The sequence below is a fragment of the Macaca thibetana genome, chromosome 15 (genome assembly GCF_024542745.1).
Source record: "Macaca thibetana thibetana isolate TM-01 chromosome 15, ASM2454274v1, whole genome shotgun sequence".
NCBI lineage: Eukaryota > Metazoa > Chordata > Mammalia > Primates > Cercopithecidae > Macaca > Macaca thibetana.
The window spans coordinates 35,614,535-35,629,039 of record NC_065592.1 but is presented as its reverse complement, the minus strand read 5'-3'; positions in this window follow the sequence as shown (position 1 = coordinate 35,629,039).

Genomic DNA, 14,505 nt, shown 5'->3' with positions numbered 1-14,505 from the left:
CTTAAGAAATGTACCCTAGGTAACATGGGTAATAATGGAGGAAGAAAGGAAGAGGAAGAAACCAGCAATTAATGAACATATACAATGTGCAAGGAACAGTGGCATCAACTTTTAAATATATTAGCTGGTTTAATCCCCTGGGTTCTGACGCCAAGCAGTATAGAGCCAGTTCTCTGCTCTTTACCATCACACTGTACCGTTTCCTTATAAAACAACAACAACAACAACAACAAAATGTTGTTGGTGGTGGAGAGGCAATGAATTCATGTTTTTCAGAATCTTTTGTGTATTAGAGCACAAGCCCCTATATTTAATTCTAATCACTAAAAAGTGAAGTGAGAAGAAGTTTTGATGTGAGACTTTAGACAATTGGGAAAAAAATGGGCTTTATAAATGGGAGAAATAGAAGGCCCTGAAAATATCCATGTTTCGGTTGAATTTGAATTAACAAAAAATGAAACTCTTAACCAGGAATCAGCAAAATGGTTATGTAAGGGGCCAGACAATAAATATTTTAAGCTTTGGGAAAGTATACTGTCTGTCACAACTTGCCACCTCTGCTGTTGTAGCATGAAAATGGCCAGAGATGATACATAACTGAAAGGGTTTGGCTTAGTACTAATAAAACTTTATTTACAAAACTGGTGGTGGGCCAGATTTGGCCCAAAGCCCATAGTTCTCAGACCCCTGTTCCTAATCTTTAGGTAATCAAAAGAACACAACACTTTTCTTTTACGGTTACCAGGCAGTATGATTCATGAGAAAGGAAATATGGTGTTATTTAGGATTCAGTTTCTTAAAAGTTGAAATCACAGTGACGAAACCTGAAGAGTTGCTGAAATATGTAAGAGCAGAGGTACAAAGGGCTGACTCTGCCAGTAATCTATTTTTAGAAAGGCAAAATATTTTAAGGGATGTGGATGCTTTGCTTTATGCCCCAAGTTACAGGTAAAGCATGAATCATTCCACCAGCAATCAACCCTGGAGAGAATCTTAAAATTATGAAAATAAGGTAAAGGTTATTTTCTTCAAAAATAGCTTCTGAAGTGAGGTGCCAGATTGAGAACACAAATTGTGTTCCTCACTTTTTTCTTCTCTGCTTCTCATCCTATCACCAGGGATGTATACTACCTCCAAGATGAAAAATTATGGTCATTTTGTCTTGAAAGATATATTGCATCCACATGTGGGCCAAGTGATTTAATCTTGATTAGTGCTGTCTGAAGGCTTGTCAGATGGGTTAGCGATTGGTCACGTATTTCACGGCACTGCTATTAAATCTACTGGGAATTAACATGTTAAATCCATAATCATGCTTTATTGCCTGTATAATCCTGGGTTAACTGAGAAAGAAGTTGATTCATTTTTCACATGTTCACCAAAGTGAAGTCATATTTTTCCTTTAACTAGTAATTAACCTTTATGGCTTTATTAACTGCTTTATTAAATTTAAATGAAATGTTTATTGGAAAGAGTTCATGGGAAGTGTAAACCACAATGACATTGTGGCCCTGGTGATGTCCTGTTTCTTGGAATTTCTCTATTAAAAATGTTCATATTACAAGTAGCCCATTTTTTATCACAAGGTACTACTAGTGCTTGTAACTTAATAGGCAGTGTCATATAACAAAAACAGCAATGGCTTTGGAGTCAGACAGACCTGGATTCAAATTCATATCTAATCCCTTACAAGCTGTGTGACCTTAGGCAAGTTACCCAATATCTCTGAGCCTCAGTTTCCTTACATGTAACTTAGGAATAATAATAGCTAATTCAGACCATTGGTAATAAAAGAGGTGAATGAATTAGTAGGGAAGATTAGAGAGGTAGTTAATTTACAAGAGGTAATTTTTATCAGTCTGTTTTTGGTTAGAACAAGATTTTTGTATTGTGCTCATATAGACGAGAGAGAAAACTGGAGGCCAAAGAATAGTGTCTGTTTCTAAATTCTCCCCAACTTTCCTCAGCCCCATGGACTAGACATGAATCCTACGTAGAGACAATCTGTGATACAGACTGCTAATGTATTTTATGAAAAGTCTTCAGAACTGCCTCTAGTCTAAATAGTCCCCTTGTACAAGTGGAACAAACGTGCCCTTTGGGGCAGAGATAACCCTGTGGACACATGGCTTGACAAGCAGATGAGGTTTTGTGTAAAGAGGATGGGCTGAGGCTCATAGCTTGGTAAGCAGAGCATGGGTTTGGTGTCACCTCCCCTAGTGTCTCCACAGTGTGCTCTTGCTTAGATCCCAAAACACATCTGCACATGGTACTCTGAACCCCAGAGTTTTAACTTGGCATCTGATTGTCCAGTCGAGAGAAATTTCCTAGTCTCTGTCCCAATAGGTGTGGCTATGTGAATTAGTTACAGGTTATGTAATAATTAGTTATGTGTACAGTTATGTGTAATAATGTTATGTGTACAGTTATGTAATGTTATGTGTACAGTTATGTGTAATATGTTATGTATACAGTTATGTGTACAGTATAATATGTTATGTGTACAGTTATGTATAATACAGTTATGTATAAAATGTTATGTGTACAGTTATGTGTAATAATGTTATGTGTACAGTTATGTGTAATAATTAGTTATGTGTACAGAAGTGAAGTCTATAATAGCTACAAGTCATCTCCTTAAGCAAAGTCTCCCTTTTTCCTCTGGGAAATGGTTAACAAGGTAGCCATTTTGGAAACAAAGATAAAAGCCATATTTTGAGGATGGCAGGAGCTAATTCATTGAACTGGGCGAGACAGAACAACTAACATCAGCCCCAGGCTTCTCACTTCTAGAAAACACATTGACAGAAATAAACTTCTATCATGCTGAAGCCACAATGGGTTGGAATCTTTTTGTTATACCATTCTAGCTCATATTCTACCTAATATGGGGCTTTTAGACCTGATTTGAAGGAGTATTCTTATGAGGGACTGATTTTCAGTGACACAAGTAATGTTGCTTGGGTGCTAGGTGAAAAGGGATGATGAAGTATAGAAGGGAGCATATGCAATGCTTTGGCACCAGAGGCAGTGCCTAGAAAAACTGCAGCAAAGCAGTGATTGTGAGGATAATACATGATAGGAGACGACAGATGCCCAAGAACCTGGGCATTGCAGCAACTCTGTGCAGCTGAACCGACACACAGGAGATCTTCCTATGGACTCCCTATTAACGCTTAGTGAGAGCAATGTCACAGGTGCCTAAGATCTGTACAGCAGATAATGGCAAAAAGCAGACATTTTGGGCCATTATTGTTACTCTGACCCCACCTGTACTCACACGCTGACAGGATCTTGAGTCAATCAGGAAAATGGAAGTCACATTATTTATTTCAAACAGAGGTACTTTGATAGAGGATATTTGTGTCAAAGTGTTTGAAGTGTTGAGGAAGATAAAGGAAAGGTGGTTGTAACACAGAGATTGGAAACTACAGGAAGTTCCCAGGATTGTAGGGACAAAAAAGAGGAAATGATATTAACAAACCCAGGTGAGTACTCACTACTGATGGTGGTTGTGGAGACCACTACAACGATTGCAACTGCTTCTCCTAGAACCATTGACTCCTCTGAGGCTTGTAAATCCTAGCAGAGATTGCCTGTGACCCATTACTTCTCCTGCTAGAAACTACAAAGGCCACTGGAGATCAAAGTTTCCTGATGCTACAAGATGGGGAGAGGAGAGAGAGAGAGAAGACAGAGAGAAACCTTCAGAAACTAGGGTTGCTTGATTCTCTTGTGTATTCTCAATACTAATTTTTTTTCAGATGAGTAGCTTGCAAATATTTTCTCCCATTCAACATGTTGTCTCTTCACTCTGTTGATTGTTTCCTTTGCTTTCATGGCCTGTGCTTTTGTAGTCTTAGCCATAAAATCTTAGACCAATATCCTGAAGTCGTTTCTCTCTAATTTTTTTTTCTAGTAGTTTTACAGTTTGGGGTATTATGTTTCAATTTATTTTGAGTTGATTTTTGTATATGGTGAGAAATAGAGCCAAGAACTCAAACAACTTAACAGCAAATATATATGCTTATCTATATCTCCCATTAAAAAGTAGGCAAAGGACCCAAACAGACATTTCTCAAAAGAAGATGGGAGTGGCCAACAGGTATATTTTAAAAATGCTCAACATCACTAATCATATGGGAAATGGAAATAAAAACCACAGTGAGGTATTATCTTGACCCAGTTAGAATGGCTATAACCACAAGGACAAAAAATAATAAATGCTGGTGAGAATGCAGAGAGAAGGGAACTCTTATACACTGTTCATGAGAATGTAAATTAGTATAGCTATTATGGAAAACAATGTGGGGTTTCTCTAAAAACTAAAACTAGAACTGCTCTATGATCTGGCAATCCCACTACTGAGTATTTATTCAAAGGAAAGGAAATCAGTATATCAAAGGGATTCCTGCACCCCACGTTTATTATGGCACTATTCACAATAGCCAAAATATAAAATCAACCTAAGTATCCATCAACAAATGAATGTAAAAAGAAAATGTGGTATATATGCACAACGGAATAATATTCAGACATAAAAATAATGAAATTCTGTTATTTACAGCAACATGGATGAAACTGGAGGCCATTATGTTAAGTGAAATGATCCAGGCACAGAAAGTTAAATATTGCATGTTCTCACTCATATATGCGAGTGAAAAAAGTTGATCTTATGGAGGGAGAGAGTAGAATGATGGTTCCCAAAGACTGGAAGGGTGGAGGAGGGTGGATGAAGAGAGGCTGGTTAATGCACAAAAACATACTGTTAGAAGGAATAAATTCTAGTGTCCAGCAGCATAGTAGGGTGAGTACAGTTAACAAAAATTTATTGTGTATTTCAAAATAATCAGAAGAGAAGGCTTGAAATGTTCCTAACACAAAGAAATGATAAATATTTGAGGTGATGAATATCCTAAATACCCTAAGTTGATGGTTGTATGCATACAGCAAATGCATACATGTACCCCATAAGTAGGTAAAATTATGTATTGCTAAAAATAAAGCTAAGGTTGGAATATGTATTCATTTTTTTTTTTTTTTTTTTTTTTTTTTTTTTTTTTTGAGACGGAGTCTCGCTCTGTCGCCCAGCCCAGGCTGGAGTGCAGTGGCGCGATCTCGGCTCACTGCAAGCTCCGCCTCCCGGGTTCTCACAGTAATGGGGAGAAATTAGAGGCCAGAGAGGCCAGAAGCAGGGAAACCAGATGGGAGGTTGTGCTGTCCCAGAAGTGTCTAGAACAATGCAGGGCAGACGATGAACCTCTCATTTGTATATGTGATCAGGAAATTAAATATAAACCTTTCTGTTTCTTTAGCATCTAATATTAAGTTCTATCTTCCTTTTAAATACACCAGAGTAGGTTCATGGCACATAAACAATTCTTTAAGCAGAGAATAATATCATACTCTACCTGACATATGCTCCCATTGCTCCACATTTTGTAAATTTTTCATAGCAGGAAGTTTATTTCATAGCAAATTATGAAACACTGAATTAAACATAAACCTGAATGCTGAAGGAATAACAGCAGCATGTCAAAATTTCCTCTGCTCTTGGTTAAATTTTAATAAAATTTGCTGGCCTTCAGACATGGGCACTGAAGGCTTGTCACTGAATAATTCTAATAAATGAATGATATACATACTCAAATAAATATTTTTAAACGTACTAATTTTTGTGGGAACACTGATGCCTATTTACCGCACTTTGAAATTATTATTTTTTCTCAAATGGTCATTCTGTCTCAGGTTTTGATACTTTTGGTACACAAATTTTATCTCCATTCTTTCCATGGACCAGTACCTCCAATGCCTAGCTCATATGAAGACTAAGGAATCCTGCTTATTGGGATTGCAATGACTATTTAACTATGACAGGGCAGGCCCATAAGATCTGACCCTATTTCTATCTCCTCATACAAATGATGGAGCTTCATTTATCACATCATTTCAAAATGATGCCTTTTATACCTGACTGGTTTTCCTTGGGTCAATATTACTGACAAATGACTATCTCCTTCAATACCAACCGGCGATAACTCTTAATGTGTCTTATACTTGCAAAAGATTAATTTAAACTCCCAGTGTACTTGAAAGCCAGGAGAAGTCACACCAAAGAGTATTTCTAAGGTTCTTGAATGCCCAACACTGGGCTACCTACAAAATAGGCAAACTATGTAAGATAACAATTACCGTTCTTTGAATGCCTGGCAATAGGCTGAGCATTTTACACACATTACTGCAGTTAGTCCTCTCCATTATGCTGAGAGGTAAGTATTTTCATGCCTGTTTTATAAAGTAGGAGACAGAGAGTTGGTGACTGTAAGCAATTTCCCAGGGATTACAGAAACAGTGAACAGTAGAACTGGGATTCAAACTTAGATCTGATTAAACCCAACACACATGTTACCTGGCATAATCTCAGACAATATCACAGTCTTTTAGGGTTAATCATCTCCTTTAGGGCATTAAAAAAAAAGACCCATGTGGCCATTTTATTATTGATATCTTCTCACAGCTTCTATCTACATACACAAATTTTAATGGATATACCCTGCCCAAGCATATACACAATCAGCAAAGCATTGGCCTTTATCTGCACTGATGAGTCTGCTATTTGCAGTGTGTCCATGTCTCTTGCTTTTACCTTATAGTGTGAGTGTCCTCGAGACCCTTCCCCTGCATATCTTTTGGCATCAGATCAGCCTTCACTACAACAGGGGATCAGGCAGTGAGGCTCCAAGGCCACTTGACCCTTCTCTGTCCCATATTGGTACCCTTGAGCCCCTTATTTTCCTCACTCTACAAACCCCAAGGTTCTCAGATTTCCTCTTTTTTTTTTTTTTTTTTTTTTTGTCTAGTACGCTTCTAGGGCCTGCTGTAACCAATAGAGTAAGAGTCAGCCTGCCAAGTTCCCCTCTTTTCACACTACCCACAAGCATAAACTACCAGGCCTTTTGTGTGTCTTTCAGAGTTTTTAGTCCTTATTAAAAACAGATAGGGAAAGATACAAATAAACAAGGAGGAGAGACAGAAGTGCAAAAGTATATTATTGCTTCTGACTCCATTAAGTTGAGGAGCACTCATCTTAAAATCCCTGATTATGCTCAACCCTACCAAAATAATTGATGGCTCTTCCACATCAACATGAGAAAGTTCAAGCTTCTTATTAGGGCTTTTAAGGCCTTGTACAATGTGTTCCCTGCTGTGCTGTCCAGTGCCAACTCTTATGACCCTTACCTGTTTATCTCACCTCCAGACCCGGAACACTGCAGCCCACGCTCCTTTACACTTACCTCCTATGCACCTGCTATTGCCCCTGCCAGACTGACTGCTTCCCTACCCAGACCAGGAAAATGCCATTGTCCTGCAAATATCAGCTGCTATTTCATTTCCCCACGAAACCCTCCCCAATCCCCTCAGGCATCATGAATGGCACTTTCTATTCTGTTCACCTGATAGTGCTTTGTGCTCGACTCTCTTCCAGGCCCTTGTCTCACTGCATTATAATCATGGTTATATGCCTGTGTCTCCTGCTTGAATGAGATGTTATTAATGGCAGAGACCATGTTTTGTTGACCTCTCAGTCCCTTAGCACTTCCTGAAACTGCCTGGATTTTGCCCCCTACGTTTTCTGAATGCATAAATGAGTAAGTGTATGGATAAATGAATCAATATGCTTGAGACAAGGGCAAGTGATTATCATAACCATGTGCCATGCAACCCAAGGCTAGAAAGGTGAATGACAGTTATAAAAATTCCTGTATTTATAATGTCCCTATACACATCACATTGCTACAGGAGTTTAGCATTTTATACCAGTTTATTTCTAACTAAGAATGTGGAAAAATTGCTCTTTCCCATCAAGGAGAGGCAGTGTGTCAGTCTGATGTGAGTCCTGTGACCAAGCAGTATCCTCCACGAAGCGATTGCATGTCAGCTGCTGACATATTACGGCAGGCGTCATGGCAAGCAGCTCCCTTTGGCACAGAGGAGAGTTAATGAAGGGATAGGAGAACATCTTGAAAGATTCAGGCAGCCTGGCTGGGAGCTGGGATGCGAGGGAAACAGAGGCCTTCCTCTCAAGCACATGGAAAGGGGTCCATTTGTGGCCTTGGAGGAGAGCAAGGCTATCAGACAAGGCTTCTGCCGCCACATTCTCAAGTTGCTACAGACACTTCTATGTGGAGTTTTTCCCTTTTTCCTCCATATTCTAAAGAAAAAAGCCAAGGTATTCCTAGAGATCATTTTAGTGTCAGGACCATCAAAGATGGGTGCCGGTCCTCATCTGTTTTGGGGGAAAAGGAACAAATGGAATGTGGAAAAAAGGTGGGCATTCTCTGATCTTTTGAGGTCTATTTTTCCTGAGAAAGGATTCTCTCTCCTTCTACTTTCCAATCTTCAGATAATATGATACCTCCTATCTGGAAAATAAAGATGCTCCACTGATGGAACATTTATATCTGTATTTGGTATTATTCAAGATTAAGATATGGGTCCAGCTGTCAAGAAGAAACATGGAGAAACATGAGCTAATCAATGATGACTCCATGACAAGCATGCTTTAAGGAGCACATGAGAACAGGGCACTATAAGGACATGCTGGGGGACTTCTAATCATTCTCTCTATGGTTAAATTAAAGCATCCTGGGGGAAGCAGGAGCTGAGCTATGAAAAATCATCAGGAGTTTAATAGACTGAAACGAGTAAAAAAGGCTTTCAGGCCAAGTGAGCAACACACGTGAAGGCAGTGAGCAACACGATGTCTCTTTTGGGAATTATAACCTGACATGACTGACATACACACTGGGAAGTAGAGAATGGGAAAAAATGATGAAGGAGAGTTAGCTTCAGGCAAGGGTGTGATGGGCTTTGTGAGGAATGTTGAAAAGCTGAGACTTTATATTAAGGCTTCAGGTGAGCAGCTGAGGGCCACATTCCAAGAGTCCCAATCACTTACGAAGATGCGGCCATGAAGAACCTAGTAGACAGAGCTGTTTCTTTCCACATCTGATACCCAGTGTGGAATGCAAGGGATTGGGTTTCCTTAGGCTCTCACAGCAGAGATCAGCAGCCTATGCACTATGAGAACAAGTGCCTCAAGTAACCAGATGTAAAGCTACTAGGAGCTTGGACAGGATATAGCTAATTACTTATGCTTTTTTTTTTTTTTTTTTAAATGATGGAATCTCACTCTGTCACCCAGGCTGGAGTGCAATGGCGAGATCTCAGCTCACTGTAAACTCCACCTCCCAGGTTCAAGCAATTCTTCTGCCTCACCCTACCGAGTAGCTGGGATTACAGGCGCATGCCACCATGCCCGGCTAATTTTTGTATTTTTAGTAGAGAGGGGGTTTCACCATGTTGGTCAGGCTGGTTTCGAACTCCTGACCTCAGGTGATCTGCCCGCCTTGGCTTTCCAAAGTGCTGGGATTACAGGCGTGAGCCACCGTGCCCACCCTTGCTTATGCTTTTAATGAAATCACTTCACTTTCATGAGCCACCACTTTTCTTTTTTTTAAGCCTGCAATGTGGATATAACAACGTCGTTCCCACAGTCTTTTTGAGTCTTAAGTAAAACAACACATGGGAACAGTAAAAAGTGCCTAACACAAAATCTAACACATACTTGGTGCTCAACAAATGGGTTAAACTTAGATTGTGACATATTTAGAACTTTACACCAACACTCACCAACAGAACTTTCTGTGATGATGGAAATATTTTATATTTGTATATTGCAGTATTATATTGCATTGTAGCCAATAGCAACATATGACTATCAAGCACTTAAAATGTGGCTACTGCAACCATGGAACTGAATTATTGATTTTATTTCATTTTAATTAGTTTAAGTAGACACATGCAGCAAAGTGCTAGCATACCGGACAACACAGCTTTATTTTCTACAAATTATTTACATAAATAAAATATTTTGTTCTAAAAATATTTTTAAAGCCCATAAGTTTGTTGATTTCCAATTTTGATAACCTAAAAATAATTACAGTATCTGTACTTAGTATTCTACTCTATTTGCCAGCCTGAATTTTGAAATATCTTTGATAAAATTTTGTTAAATCATGAGAATAACTTTGATTTTGATATATCTACATACATATAAAATAGATGAATATTGACTGGCTGGACACGGTGGCTCACACCTGTAATCCCAGTACTTTGGGAGTTTGAGGCGGGTGGATCACCTGAGATCAGGAGTTCAAGACTATCCTGGTCAACATTGTGAAACCTCCTCTCTACTAAAAATACAAAAATTAGCCAGGTGTGATGGCAGGTACCTGCAATCCCAGCTACTCGGGAGGCTGAGGTGTGTGCTTGAACCCGGGAGACGGAGGTTGCAGTGAGCTGAGATCGCGCCATTGCATTCCGGCCTGGGAAACGAGTGACACTCCATCTCAAAAAAATAAAAAAATAAAAATAGATGAATACTATAATTAACTTTAAAAAGAAGATTACATAACAGCATATATAAAGTGATACCATTTATTTTTTAAAATATATATGTGAAAATGGTAACACTATCACAGGAATGCAAAATTATATGTGATATTTTTATCTCCTGAGTGTTTTGTATTGCCGAATCTTTTTCAGTTAATAGAGGTTAATTTTATAATTTGAACTATTTTGCTTTTGTTTCAAAAATAAAAATGCGTTAACTAAAAAGATTCTGGAAAACAGAATAAAAAATGTATTCACAGAAAGACAGCCTATGTTTATGTATCCATTTAAGGCATTTCATCTTTTCTTTCTATCATAAGTAGAGGACTAGCCCATCTTGATTAAAGTTAAGGAAGGCCGGGCGCGGTGGCTCACGCCTGTAATCCCAGCACTTTGGGAGGCCGAGGCGGGCGGATCACGAGGTCAGTACATCAAGACCATCCTGGCTAACACGGTGAAACCCCATCTCTACTAAAAACACGAAAAAAAAAAAAAAAATTAGCCAGGCTTGGTGGCGGGTGCCTGTGGCCCCAGCTACTCGGGAGGCTGAGGCAGGAGAATGTGAACCCAGGAGGCGGAGCTTGCAGTGTGCTGAGATCGCGCCACTGCACTCCAACCTGGGCGACAGGGCAAGATGCGGTCTCAAAAAAAAAAAAAAAAGTTACGGAAAAGGGAGTTGACCCGAGCTGCCTGCTCAGATTCATTCACTTCCTTTATCAAGAACATGCTAGAAAGAAAAAGCGAATAGGTCAGGTTACCCTGTCCAACTTTGTTAACATGATAATTAGACCTCTTGGCAAATAATCTAATAATATTTGCTGAGATAAGTGTCTTTAACTATTGGGCATTCTTAACAGGATATCTCTGGTTATGTACTACAGAAATTAAACCCAGAATCTCTGGGTTTATGAGTATGACCCCCCAACCCCTTGGAAAATGGCATGTAAGCTGAGGTAAATAAAATATGAGGAAATGTCAAGAAGTTCATTAAAAAAATGAAATTAAAAGCTAAAAATAAAAAATGTATATAAACTTTATTCCTCAACATAAGCGCCATCAATATTTTTGTAAGCAATGAAACCAGTCACTTACTAAATTCCTAAAGAATTGAGGGTTCTGTGAACATAACCAAGTCAATGCAGTCTTTACATTATTAACTAAAGAAAACTGAGTGCCTCTTAAAGATTTTTTAAGATTTGGAAACTAAAAGTCAGAGGACTGAAATCAAGACTGTAAGGTGGATGCCTAATGATTCCCCATTGAACCTCTTGCAAAATTGTCTTTGTTTGATGAAAGGAACGAGCAGGAGCATTGTTGTAGTGAAGTGAGGCTCTCTGGTGAAGCTTTCTCCAGGGTTTCCTGTTAAAGCTTTGGCTAACTCTCAAAATCCTGTCATTATAAGCAGATGTTACTATTCTTTTGCCCTCCAGAAGGTCAACAAGCAAAACGCCTTGAGCATCCCCAAAAATCTGTTGCCATGATCTTTTGAGCAGTCGCTTTCGCTTTGACTGGACCACTTCCATCACCTCTTGGTAGCCATTGCTTTAATTGTGCATTGTCCTAATGCCATGTTTCAACTCCCCAAACAATTCTTCCAAGAAATGCTTCATGATCTTGATCCCCCTTGTTTAAAATGTCCCTTGAAAGGAGCTGGAAGCCATTATTCTAAGTGAAGTAACTCAGGAATGGAAAATCAAATATCATATATTTTCACTTATAACTGAGAGCTAAGCTCTGGGTATGCAAGGGCATACAGAGTGATATAATGAATTATGAATACTCAGAAAGGGGAGGATTGGGAGGATAGAGGGAGAAAAAACTACATATTGGATATAATGTAAACTACTTGAATGACAGGCGCACTAAAATCTCAAAATTCACCTGTACAATCCATGTAACCAAAAACCATTTGTACCTAAAAGCTATTGAAATAAAAATATATACTTTTTTTAAAACAAGAAAGCTCAGCTCTCATCTGCAGCTCATCTGGGCACAATTATTTTAGAACTCACGGATTGAAAAGTTTGCTCAATTTTAATTTTTCAGTCAGAACTGGGCAAGCTGAACCATTGAGATGTCTACGATGTTGACTATTCTTTTGCTGTTAATTTTTGATCCTCTTCAATTAGGCCATGAACAAAATGAATTTTTTTCTTGAAAATTGATGTGGATGGTCAGGTCAGCAGATGAAACCTGCTATAGGTTCCATCTTTAACATCATCTCATTCCTTCTTAAAATGAATTATCCACTTGTAAACTGCTGATTCCTTTGGGGCACTGTCCCCATAAACCCTTCATAGAGCGTTAATAATTTCATCATTCTTCCACCCAAGCTTCGCCATAAATTTGATGTTTGTTTTTCCCTCAATTTTAGCTCTGATAGATGCTCTTTACAGACTGATGTCTTATTTTTCTCAGTGCCTCAAACTAGATCTTGTTCAGACATGTCATAAAAAGTTAATACTAATTTTTTATGGTGCAAAAAATTTTTAGCAATCAATGCACAGATTTGTCATAATACACATTTCTCAAGAACTTTTTGAAGACACTTCATAGAATGTTTTGTAAACAACTAATAACTGCTTCCCACTGTATGATTCAATAACCTATGTATCTTATTCACAGACCTTGTCTACTCTGAGCCAGAGACTATGTGTCCAGTGCAGAAGGAAGACCTGGGGCATAGTCCTTAAAGTCCCAGACCTCTCTCAGTTTTAGATTAGCATCTTGAATGCCCATATTCTTGAAACTATTGGTAATGTTTGATAGTCTGAAAAATCTCTGGTTTATGGGAGTCTGACAATCAGATTATTTGCACTGACTCAAAGCTTATACAAACCTCGTTTATTGTCAGCTCCAGTGAATTCTATTCCCTGCATAGAAGAGAGACATATGTAAAAAGACCAAAGATCTCCACTTTTTCCACAAGTTCTTCTCGTCCTTTTTAGTAGCCTTACTGGTGCAGAGGCAAGTATTTGCTATAGTAACAACAACAGCAATAGAATTATAGATTCTTTTGTTCATACTCTGCCCTAACAAAAAGAATTTGAGATGCCTACCTTAATTGTGTACATTCAACATTTAATTAATTAATTAATATGTGGTTTTTCTTATCACACTATGAGTTCCTCAAGGCCAAGGGGGTATGCTTATTTTATATTCTCAGAAGGTATGCAAAACACACATTTTTGTTTGCCAGTGTGTTTCTCTTTATTAAACGTAACCAGGTACACCTGACCATTTCCAGATTTTCTTAGATTTTTTTGAGTAAATATAGAATTTTAACCCAATATGTTTAGTATTTGAGCTCAGTCAATTCTATGTTTTATGCTTCCACCTCTCTCTCCTTCTGGGTTCCATCCCCAATGCAGTGGGCTTACATGTATCTTGACAAAGGGAAAAGGAGGTAGTCTATTGCCATTCTGTATCCTTTACATCTTAGACTGAGGTGTCTTCCCTAATCCCCATGCACCTGCTCCTGCACCTACCATGTTGGTGTCTGCTAAATAATTTTGGATTTGTCATTATGTTTATTCACTGGGTCTATGCATCCTCACCCCAGCCCTGGGGATACTTGCTGCACACTTTCTCTCTCTCAGACATTTATGTTCCCCTCTGAGAAGTATAGAAAACTTTTGAATGTTTGCCCATTTGCCATACCCAGGTGTTTAATATTCCCTGAAACTGCCCTCAGATCCATCCATTTAAGTAGCTGACTCAGCTGATATTCCATTTTTTCAGCACCTCATTAAGCTTCTCCATGAAGTTAGAATTTTGCCCTGGCCACCATTTGAAAGGTGAAGCACACACGTGGGCTTGTTTTCTCAGGTTGCTAATTCTCTCATTCATGCTTGATGCAGGAATTAGGAATTAGAGTAAAACATAGGACTTCACTTCTCATAGAACCATACCAGCACCTACTTGTATTGTTTTTCTATGTCAGTTTCCTGAATCATTATATCTCCTCAGTTCAACTTCACCTCCTTCCATGTGAGAGAAGTACCTTTTACATTACAAAGTATAGTAGTAGCAAGTCATTTCGTCTTTTAC